Genomic DNA, 10,283 nt, shown 5'->3' with positions numbered 1-10,283 from the left:
AATATGTATCTTTGTTGTTTAAAATTGTTTAACTAGTTAAATTTCTGTGTCTCTTAAAAAAAAATTTGAATGTATTGCTAATATGAGGAATGTTAATTATTTACATGTCACCTAAAAATTAAGGGTAAGAGTTCTAACTAACTGGAAAGCATGGCTTTGGTGTGATGGGAGGAAAGAGAAATGTTAAATGGATGGTAGACCAGTGAGCTGGGACTGGTCACTGGTGGTGGATTGTGAGAAGGGCTGGACGTGGCCTAAGTTCTCCTTCCTTGGTACCCCTGAAATGTTAGAGAGTACTTCTGGCCTTGGTTTTCTTGGTTTTTGGTTTTGGATTTGTTTGTTTGTTTGTGATGAGTACCGTTTATATCTGGATGAGACACAGGTCAAGAATCCTGTCCTGGGATGTGGGAAAGGGAGGCCCCCACATCTGTTCCTGTCAGGCCCCCATCAGGGGACTTGGGCAGTGTTCCTGTTATCTGCTCAAGATCCCAAGACTGTAAAAGTACTTGTTCACTGAAAGGGTGTAAGTGTAAATGTTTATTTGATGTTTGTATGTCTACTTGGGTATAATTATTTGTTCATGTAAAGTGTGGAAATCTGCGGGGGGGAAAAAAAGCACAAGCTTGATTTCTTTAAGGCTGAGTGCTCTGACCAATAGCAAAGCGCCCTGAGCGGCTGCCCAAGGGCGCTTGCTCTCTGTCAGAGGTGGAATCGGCCCACCTAACTAGTAAACATCTCTGTCTGTTTGTTTGCTGGGAACTTTGATTTGCTATGTGATATTCTGTGCTGGGTTGGGATTTTGGAATTCTGGGGTAGATTTAAAAGGTATTTGTGGCTTTTCTGGTCTGATTGGGACATTTAAGAGTGGGGCTCACAGTTCCTCAGGGCAGAGATTCCATGGGCCTTACAATCTGTAAAGGTGGGCAGGAATGAGGCTGGTCAAATGTACTGAAAGGGTTTGGTGCCTGTTGCTGCTAGCAAGGGAGGGGCTGATACCCCCTTCTAGTGCACTCCCTTGAAAGAGGCCTGGTTGCTGCTCTGCCACAAAGGGAACTGGTAGAAAGGCAAGAAAGCAGATGCTGTAACTAATAAACAGGGTTACCTAGAAGCCATCAGGACTTTGAAGTTCTCTAAGAGAGGAGGAATCTGACTCGTTAGTTGGGAGAACCTGAGGCTATGATAGGGACCGATAATGGACCAGCCTTTATTTCACAAGTAGCGCAGGTAGTAACCAGGGCTATTGGGGCAAATTGGATAGGCCCCAGAGTTCAGGGCAGGTAGAAAGGAACCATGGGGACTGGGTGGCTCTCCTATCATGTTTGGCAGGCCACCCCCTATAAAACCCTTTTCTTTAACTGTCTCTTCCCTTGAGAGGGCTCCAGAGAGCACACAAGGACATTTGGCTGTGCCTCCGCGCCATCTACGAGACCGGCCCAACCCCAACTCCTCATCAGCACAGACCAGGAGATTGGGTCTATGTCAGAAGGCACCATCGGGAGACCCTTGAGCCACGTTGGAAGGGTCCCTACACTGTGGTGCTGACGACCCCCACCACTCTCAAGGTAGACGGTGTCGTGACCTGGGGCCATCACACTCACGTCCAGTCAGCAGACCCATCAGTGATCCGGGACGACTTCGTCACCAAGTGGAGTGTCGATCGAGATCAATGCAACCCGCTCAAGCTCAAGCTACAGCGTGCTCGACCTGCCTGATGCTGGTAACCTTGCTCTAGATCACTCCTGCCACTGGGAGCCCCCACAATACTGTGTAATAGACTTAGATAATGCCTGCATCTTCATGGACATGACTCCAAAGAGACAAGGACAATTTATAGGATCACATGTTTATTAGCAGAAGATTTGGCTGCCTGAAGCGGCCATGATGCCAACATTATGTTTCATTGTATTGATATGTTATATTGACCTTTGATTCTCTTGTAGGTTTGAATGTATGTTGGTTATTCTGAAAGGGGACTGTGTGGGGTGAACCCCAAAAGTAAAAGGTGTTTAGCTCCCAAGAGGGCAGGTGCCCAACTGGGCAGGGAAGGGTGCCCATCAAGTTTTGGTCTCAATTGAGAGACAGTTAACAGTTGGCAGCCTGTATACTGTCTTGCAGGTCTGTGTAACCATGCCCATGTCAGGGGTAGTAAAGCTGGAAAAAGTCTGTTTAGAATAGAAGGTCTGAGGCATGGTTATGCATAGAAAGAAGGTTTTATGCCAACAGTTACTGTTTTGCTATAAATCCATGAGAAGGAATTGGCAAGGAAAGTCAGAAAATCTTAGAGCAGATTAGTATGTTTTTCTCCTTATGTAATTCCTCCGAAATCTGACAATGCTAAATAAGTCATGGCAATACATTTCTTTGCATTTATTCAATAAGACTGGTTCCTAATAGTGGTTTTATTAACGGAAAACTTTGGAGTATCATGGTTTAAAGAGCCCTGTCTGAGCTCTAAAGACTTGAAGCCAGTAAGAATGCCACAAAGAAAGCCTGGTATCCTGCTTGGAAGCCCTGAAGATGGCTGGTGCTAGAGGGTCAGCCCCATGCCCTACCATCACTGGCGGTTGGTAAGAGTAGAAGGGGAGCAGTAAAGATGCCTCTGCGTCCCTGCGGAATCCTCACACACTCTGGACCACAACGAGTAGGAGGGCTACTGAGATGGGACTTAAAGCCTAGAGCGTCGGCTCAGGTGGAGTTGCTACAGGTGAGGAATTCACCTAACTCAGCAGATACTGCAGGCAGAGCCTGATGGCAGCTTGATGGCTTGGCTTCCTGGCCCTATGGGGCACATTAAGATTCAACCATGAGATTCCAGCAAAGGTGGTCGGTTACCATTCTTGTTGTGTTTATGCAAACATCAGGCCAAATTGAATACAGTAGATAAATGAATCTTGATTTGGCTTTTTGATAGCCATGGAGGAATTTTAAGAAGAAAAATCCTATTTCAATAGAAGTTGTTAAAGCTAAAATAGTTTCTTTCCCTTCCACCAGACCATATAGGGATAGTTCAGTTGATAGTTCTGTGTGCCCATTACGGGCCTCAAGCAACGTTGAAATAGAAATGCAGTCCGTCTCATGATTGAGCCAGGTGTTCCAAGACAAAGGGGGGAATGAAGGGGCGAGGACTACGCCCTCCATCTTGCCCCAGGGTAAGGGCTACACCCTCCATCCTACGTTGGCCATGTGCTCGGCAAGGCTTCTTCCTGGAAGCTCGAGCCTCTGCTGGCCACACCCAGGACTTCTTTGAACTAACCAATGACAATCAAGGGAAGTCGCCATAGATATGACCACATCCTGTGTGACATGACACTGACTTGTGCCTGGCCAATCGGCAGGGCCCACAGTCCTTTCTCCTCCCCTTGCTCCACCCCCCTATAAAACCTCTCTCCACACAGAGTTCGCTCTCTCTGCCACTTGGCTTGCCGTTGCGTCAGTGAGTGTTGTCGGGGAGCTGAACTAGTTCGAATAAAGACTCTCTGCTTTTGCATCGGACACGGCTGGCTCCCTGGAGTGGTCTATTGGGGTTCTTGAAATCTGGGCATAACACTGTGAATATCCCATTGGTTGTGGTTATACTGGTCTTAGAAAGCACATTTTCCTTTACCAGGGAAGAACAGCACAATTATCCCAAGGTCAAAGGGCACCAGTTAACAAGTCCCTGTTGACATATTGTTCCAGAGACCCCCAAAAAAACTATAATTTAGATAACATGCTTAAGTAAACTGCATCTGCTTCTGTAAACTGCTTTTCTGTAAACCTGGTTCCTCATTCCAGACCCAAGGGCTCTAAATAATGTGTTTCTGTGAATTCAGTGATCCAGAGACCAAAAATATAATTTAGATAACATGCTGCTTCTGCTTCTGTAAACTGCTTTTTGCAAACCAGGTTCCTCATTCCAAACCTTGGGATGTAATCCATACCTTTGTGATCTTTGCCTATATAAATCTGGTGTTGGGGCTGGGGCAGGCACTATGAGATCTGGGAGAGCGAAATGCCCCCTCATAGTCCTGGATTTGCAACAAATGTGACTCTTTAATTTGACTTCTTGAGGCATCCTTGAGTGATTCGCGGGTTACATTACAACACTTTTAGTTAGGGTGTATGCATATTTCTACCTATAAAACCACTTATTCCAGTTCTCAAGACACTTTATTTTTTTCATTGTTCTCAGGAATAATTGACATACACCACTGTATAAGTTTAAGGCAGACAGCATGATGGTTTGATTTGCAATCATTGTGAAGTGATTACCACACTGGATTCAGCTGACATCTACCTAAGATGTGACAAAAGAAATTGAAATCTCTAATGGAGCAACTTGAGTTAATTTTCTCTTCAAAGTAAAACCACCATTCTTAAATTCTATTGTTCTATTGTGCTTTTTTTTTTAAGGTTTCTTACACGGTTTCTTAAATTAGATATTGGATCTTGCGTTTAGATCTGATTTCATAGTTTACCCAGTTTTATACACTAGAATAACTCTATTAACTTATTTCCTGAAAGGAACTGCTTTTTAAAATTAGAAAGTCTACAATGCTTTAGGGTTCATTTAAAAATAAACTCTAAGAATTCTGTATTTTTTAAAATATATATTATTGATTTTTTACTGAAAAGTAGGGAGAGGGATCGAGAGCTAGAAACATCGATGAGAGAGAAACATCAATCAGCTGCCTCCTGCACACCCCACTGGGGATGTGTCCACAACCAAGGTACATGTCCTTGACCGGAATTGAACCTGGGAACCTTGAGTCCACAGGCTAACATTCTATCCACTGAGCCAAACTGGTTAGGGCAAGAATTCTGTATATTTTAAAAATTACATTACTGGCAAATGAATTGTAGATTTCAGGTATCTAAATAGTGACATTTTTAATAAGGCTAAAATGTTCCTGAGTGAGACCTGTGTGTTGTCAGAGGTGGGCTGGCTTCCCAGAGACATCTGTGAGGCTGGAGATTAATTTTCTTTCATTTGAGGTCACTTTGCCTGGCTCATCTTATCCCCATAGCCCAGTCATGGTTTCACTCACAGTGACTGATGCATGGAGTAGGGATCTGGCAGAGGGGAGCAGAGGCGAGCAACCCTCCTGCGCTGGTTAAATTTTCCATGCTCTCTAAGTGCAGCGGAACCTGCCAGAAAGCCCCTCTCTCTCCCATGCAAATTCTGTTATTCTGAGCTCCTGCAGGAGGCAGAGACTTCTCTCTCTCTCTCTGATTCCTGCCCGTGTGTGTGTGTGTGTGTGTGTGTGTGTGTGTGTGTAAGCATGTATGAAGGTGTGTGTGAATATGGATGTTACGGTGTGTGACTGAATGTCACTGTGTGTTTAAGCAAGTGTAACAGTGAGTATGTGTGTGTACAGGTGTGGGGGCATGGGAATGTCAATGTGTATGATTGTTTATAGGTGTGGTACAAATGTGTGTGTGAATGTATGAATTGTGTGACTGAATGTGTGAATGTCTATGTATGTATGCATGTATGAAGGTATGTGTGTGCATGTGTGTGTGGTTGTGGGAATGTCAGTGTGTATGAATGATTGTGAATGGGTGTATATGAATGTGTGTGTGTGTCTGAGTGTCAGCCGGGGAAGGGAGTTCTTTCATTATAACATCAAGGTCTCAAATGGCAACCTTTGGTCTCCTCTTCAGAAGAAGTTAAAGTCACAGCCAGACATGGACAGCATTGAACCCTGATACCATCCACTTCTAACACATGTCCCTTAGTGAACATCACAAGCAAAGCTCTGTGAGTCAGTATTTTAGAAAGTAAATTCTAGTTAAAACTGCGTGTGTGGAGAAACCAAGATGGCGGCATAGGTTAACTCCAGAGATTGCTGCCTCGAACAACCACTTCAAAAAACAACTAAAAGACGGAACAGACATCATCCAGAACCACAGGAAGGCTGGCTGAGTGGAAATTATACAACTAGGAGTAAAGAGAATATCATACCCAGACTCAGAGGAGGCACAGTGCTGAAGTGAAATACTAAGGTGCGGAGTGCACGCAGAGCAGGCTGGAGGCGGAGGGTGTGGTTGTTGCTTTCAATCGGGAGGGAGTTTCAGACTCTGAGCTCCAGATCCGGGCGAGTCTCTAGGGACCCAGACTCAAACGGGAGAAGCGGGACTGTCTGGCTTCGGTCAGAACTCGAAGGCAGCTTTCTCTGTGAGGTTTGCAGCAATTGCTGGTACTCTGTGAGGCAGAGCCCCTAGGGACGGAACTGTGAGCAGCCATAACTGCTCACTCCGGCCCACCCTGTAGATCCCCGGGGACCCGCCCCGCCCAAGCCCTGCGCAGAGCCATTTGCCAGGTAGCCTCAGGCAAAGGCTAGATTAGCACTGCCCTAGAGATCCAGCACAGAAGCTCTCCCACTGCAGACACAGCTGACTCTCATAGCCAGTTAGCCTGGAGGTCAAATCACCCCCGGTATTGCCATCAACAATCAAGGCTTAACTACAACAAGACTGCGCACAATGACCACTAGGGGGTGCACCAAGAAAGCATAAAAAATGCAGAGACAAAGAAACAGGACAAAACTGTCCATGGAGGATATTGAGTTCAGAACCACACTTTTAAGGTCTCTTAAGAACTGTCTAGAAGCCGTCGATAAGTGTAGTGAGATCCTCAAGAAATCTAATGAGACCCTCGATGTTATGATAAAGAACCAACTAGAAATTAAGCATACATGGACTGAAATAACGAATACTATACAGACTCCCAACAGCAGACCAGAGGAGCGCAAGAATCAAGGCAAAGATTTGAAATGTGAAGAAGCAAAAAACACCCAACCAGAAAAGCAAAATGAAAAAAGAATCCGAAAATATGAAGATAGTGTAAGGAGCCTCTGGGACAGCTTCAAGCGTACCAACATCAGAATTATAGGGGTGCCAGAAGATGAGAGAGAGCAAGATATTGAAAACCTATTTGAAGAAATAATGACAGAAAACTTCCCCCACCTGGTCAAAGAAATAGACTTACAGGTCCAGGAAGCGCAGAGAACCCCAAACAAAAGGAATCCAAAGAGGACCACACCAAGACACATCATAATTAAAATGCCAAGAGCAAAAGACAAAGAGAGAATCTTAAGAGCAGCAAGAGAAAGAAACTCAGTTACCTACAAGGGAATACCCATACGACTGTCAGCTGATTTCTCAACAGAAACTTTGCAGGCCAGAAGGGAATGGCAAGAAATATTCAAAGTGATGAATACCAGGAACCTACAACCAAGATTACTTTATCCAGCAAAGCTATCATTCAGAACGGAAGGTCAGATAAAGAGCTTCACAGATAAGGAAAAGCTAAAGGAGTTCATCACCACCAAACCAGTATTATATGAAATGCTGAAAGGTATCCTTTAAGAAGAGGAAGAAGAAGAAAAAGGTAAAGATACAAATTATGAACAACAAACATGCATCTATCAACAAGTGAATTTAAGAATCAAGTGAATAAATAATCTGGTGATCATAATAGAATCAGGGACATAGAAAGGGAATGGACTGACTATTCTTGGGGGGGAAAGGGGTGTGGGAGATATGGGAAGAGTCTGGACAAATATCGTGTACCTATGGATGAGGACAGTGGGTGGGGAGTGAGGGCGGAGGGTGGGGTGAGAACTGGGAGGAGGGGAGTTATGGGGGGAAAAAAGAGGAACAAATGTAATAATCTGAACAATAAAGATTTAATTAAAAAAAAGAATGTAAATTCTATAATTTTCAATGATGGCACAATCATCATATGAAATCAATTATTTGGGGTTAAAATGTTTATTAATGTAAACATTAAAAGAGGCCCATTTTAAGCTGTTGGCACTTCTCATCAGTCTCCTCCAAGGACAGCTCGGTGGCACGGGTGGCAAGTGGGGTTGCCATGGGGGGTTCCATCTTCAGCAGCAGGGGTTGTGCATCACACAGGATGCTGAGCTGGCCTGCTGTGCACCTTTCACAACTGCACACAATGGTGACCGGAATGCAGCATCTCTGCTTCTATTAACAGGCCTGTGGGTGGACAGGAGAGAAACAGGGCATAACCACGGTTTCTCAACAGACCTCACACCCTTGGCTGAGCTCATCACTATGTGTCCAGAGGCTTCCCAGGACGGGGAATTCAGGTAGCCTGAGCACATCTCACCATGGTTATGTTTTAAAACCTGGCCTTCTTTTCCTTTCTCTTTTTTCCATAGTTTTATCACAGTGAAATTTACAATTTCCACTGTTTTTCCAAAGCACAGTGCAGTGGTGTTAAGGACATTCATACTGTTGTGCTGGCCACACCACCATCATACCCATTACTTTTCCCATCTTCTCCAACTGCAGCTCTCGCCCCAGTATACAACACTCCATCACTGACCCCAACCCTACAGACTGATACCACCATCTGCCTTCTGCCTCTGACGCTGATGGCCCGAGAAACACCATGTGAGTGGAATCACACAGTAGTTGTATCTTGTGACTGGTTGCTGCACTGAAATTGTCTTCAAGGTCCATTCATGATGTAGCTTGTGTCACAAGGTTTTGTTAATTGAATCTACTGGGTTGACACAGGTTAAAAAGGTCATGTAGACTTCAGGATAAAGGTCGATAACGCATCATCTGTATATTGTACTGTCTGTTCACCACGCCAAGTCATGTCTCCTTCCATCACCATCTGATTGCCTTTACCCACTTCAACCTCCGCCACCCTCTTTCCTTCCCGTAATCACTAGAGTGATGTCTGTGTCTATGAGTAGTTGTATTTCTATGCTTAATCCTTTCCCCCTCTGAAGCAGAACCACAACTCCTTCCCCTCTGACAACTGTCAGTCTTTCTTTCTATGACTCTGTTTCAATTTTCTTAGTGAATTTATTTAACTCATTAGATTAGCCACGTATGTGAAATCATACGGTATTAGTCTTTCTCTGAATGGCTGATTTCACTTACCATAATGCTCTCCAGGTCCATCCACACTGTCACAAACAGTTAAGGTTCCCTTCCTTATTACAGCCAAGTAGCATTCTATTGTGTCAATGTACGAAAGCATTTTTATCCACTCACATACTGATGGGCACGTGGGCTGCTTCCAAATCTTGGTATTGTAAATAACACTGCAATGAACATAGCAGTGCATAGGTTCTTTCAAATCAGTGTTCCTGATTTCTTGGAATACATTCCCAGAAGTGGAATCACTGTGTTCCATGGAAGCATGGAAGTTCCATTTTTAACTTCATGAGGTAACTCCTTACTGCTTTCCACAGTGGCTTCACAAAACGCATTCACCCCAGAGGTGCGTTTCGTGCACCTGCACACAATGGTGAGCCCCACGCAGGTTTCCTGGCTTCTATAAGAGGCCCATGGGTTGCACAGAAGGAATCCAAGGCTTTCCAGGGTTTTTTCCACGGAGCTCACACCCCAAGCACTTCTCATCACTACCTGTCCAGAGGCCTTCAGGGAGTGGTAATTCAGGAAGCCTGAGCACATCTCACCGTGGTTCTGTTTTAAGACCTGGCCTTCTTGTACTTTCTCTTTTTTCCATTGTTTTATCACGGTGAAATTTAGCATTTCCACTCTTTTGCGGTGGACAGTGCAGTGGTGAAAAGGACATTCATACTCGTGTGCTGATGACAGCACCGTCATATCCATCACTTTTCCCATCTTCTCCAACTGAAACTCTGCCCCCAATAAACACCTCTGCATCCCTCACCACAACCCCACCACCACTGTTACCTCCATCGTGCCGTCCGTCTCTGACTCCGGGGCCCTGAGCACCACATGTGAGTGGATTCACACTGGAGATGTCTTTTTTACTGGATTTGCACTGAACATAATGTCTTCAAGGTCCATCCATTTTGTAGCTTGTGTCACAAGGTTTTGGAAATTGAATCTATTGGGTTGACACAGGTTAAAAAGGTCATGAAGGCTTCAGGTGTACAAGTCTATACCCCATCATCTGTATACTGTACTGTGTGCTCACCACCCCAAGTCAAGTCTCCTTCCTTCACCATTTCATTGCCTTTAACCTCTTCCACCTCTGCCACCCCCTTTCCTTCCCGAAATCATAATTGTGATGTCTGTGTCTATGAGTTATTTTTTTTCTATGCTTAATCCCTTCACCCTCTGACCCAGAACTACAACCCCTTCCCCTCTGACAACTGTCAGTCTTTCTCTTTCTATGACTCTGTTTCTTTTTTCTTTGTGAAATTTTTTTCTCATTAGATTCCCCACGTATGTGAATTCATATGGTATTATTCTTTCTCTGACTGGCTGATTTCACTTACCATAATGCTCTCCAGGTCCATCCACGCTGTCACAAACAGTTA

The 10,283-nt window shown here is 44.6% G+C and overlaps 1 long non-coding RNA gene across 1 annotated transcript in view; it reads left to right on the top strand.

The window, feature by feature from the left end:
- Nucleotides 1-1,362: 1,362 nt before the first annotated feature.
- LOC132230701 (uncharacterized) overlaps nt 1,363-10,283 on the top strand; it is a 351,439-nt gene continuing 342,518 nt past the window's right edge. The window contains exons 1-2 of the long non-coding RNA XR_009451915.1: nt 1,363-1,637; nt 1,683-2,228. This is a non-coding gene — a long non-coding RNA (uncharacterized LOC132230701). The remainder of the gene's footprint in view (nt 1,638-1,682; nt 2,229-10,283) is intronic.

The sequence above is a fragment of the Myotis daubentonii genome, chromosome 3 (assembly GCF_963259705.1).
Source record: "Myotis daubentonii chromosome 3, mMyoDau2.1, whole genome shotgun sequence".
In the NCBI taxonomy this organism is placed as follows: domain Eukaryota; kingdom Metazoa; phylum Chordata; class Mammalia; order Chiroptera; family Vespertilionidae; genus Myotis; species Myotis daubentonii.
Note: the sequence above shows the minus strand (reverse complement) of the source record. Positions and strands in the feature narration are given on the sequence as shown.